Below are 1,786 nucleotides of genomic sequence, written 5' to 3'. Positions count from 1 at the left end.
ATATATATATATATATATATATATATATATATATATATAGTCGATGCCAACCCACTCGCCCCGACTGGCTCCTGTGCTGGGGGCATGTGAAAAGCACCAGTTGAACGTGGCTGATGCCAATGCTGCCTTGACTGGCTCCTGTGCCAGTAGCACGTAAAAGCACCATCCAAACATGATCGATGCTAGCCCCCTCTGGTTCCTGTGCAGGTAGCATGTAAAAAGCATCATCCAAACACGGTCGATGCCAGCCCTGTCTAGCCCCTGTGCTGGTAGCACATAAAAAGCACCCACTACACACTTGGAGCAGTTGGCGTTAGGAAGGGCATCCAGCTGGAGAAACACTGCCAGATCAGACTGGAGCCTGATGCAGCCTCCTGGCTTTCCAGACCCCTAGTCGACCGTCCAACCCATGCCAACATGGAGAATGGACGTTAAACGATGATGATGATGATGATATATGTGCAACAACATATGTAAACAAACTTTTTTTATTCTTGGAAGCATTGAATGTGTATCATACGATACAGATAAGAAATTGATATTTTGAATGCAATATAGCTTTTAAAACAGCAGAAAGATCAAGTATTTTACCCTTATATGATGGAAAAAAACCTGCACCTCCCAGCCAGTATCTGGGAGGTGCAGATTCAAGTCCTATGACTATCTGCTGACAAATTTTTCTGTCATATAAGAGTAAAATAACCAATCTTTCTGCTGTTTTCATGGCTATACTGCATTCCAAATATTACTTTCTTGTCTGTATTACATATCTATAATATAAATTGGACATGGGCGATCATTGTATTCTTTCTTGTCTTGAGGTTCACAGTCAAACATGTGAAAAATGACACACATGTAGAGATGGGTGCATAGATTGGAATGCAGTTTGTATTTTTTTCCTGGCCCCCCAGACTTAGCAAGAAAATCGATTAAAACTTTTTCTGATGGAATTTCCCTGTTTATTCCGCTATTAAAACAACCAGTTGCTCACACAGCTAGCATATACCATTTCGCTAGCAACAAAGGGAGTACAGGATGACAGTCAGCCAAAACTTTCGCTATGCAGTCTCTCTTCTTTCACCTCTTTGTGGGGTTAATAATCTTTACCTTTAGTTACAGTTTCTCATTCAAATTACATAATAGGCAGAATTGTTGGATTAAGACAGTAGGGTGTTTTGGGGGGGATTTGGCTGCTATTTCTACCAGGTCTAGCTACTATGTAGAGTTCTGAATTTAATTTTCATTCACAGATTTGCATTTCAAAAATTTACCATAATCTTTTCCATAAATCATCTATCGTAAAAATTTTATATGAGGAGCACGCATGCACACACACACACACACACACACACACACACACGCACACACATATACACGTCTATTTCATATATCTTTCATTTTCTGCTCTGCAAATAAAATTGTTATGGATACAACTGCTTACAAAAATAGGTATTAATGTATAATTACTTTCTATGTTAATAATTAAATTAATGTTTTAATGATTAGACAGAGGTTCAATAGAATAACTCTCAGAAAAAGACTTCGTACAAATTCATTCTTCACAACTCCTGAAGCTGTTTTCTGATAAGAGTAGGGGAGTCAGGAAATGTTCATACAGCTGGAGTTTCCAATCAAAACAGGGGACCCGAAATGATAAGGTTGAGAAACGCTGTTATAGATTATGCCTAACTGGAAATGATCACAGCCACATCATCCAAACAGACTGAGTGAAACCAGGCTTAGCTGCTGGTATATATATATATAAATATATATATATATATATATA

The sequence above is a fragment of the Octopus bimaculoides genome, chromosome 5 (genome assembly GCF_001194135.2).
Source record: "Octopus bimaculoides isolate UCB-OBI-ISO-001 chromosome 5, ASM119413v2, whole genome shotgun sequence".
Taxonomy (NCBI): domain Eukaryota; kingdom Metazoa; phylum Mollusca; class Cephalopoda; order Octopoda; family Octopodidae; genus Octopus; species Octopus bimaculoides.
The sequence above is the reverse complement of the archived record's forward strand: the minus strand, read 5'-3'. Positions refer to the sequence as shown.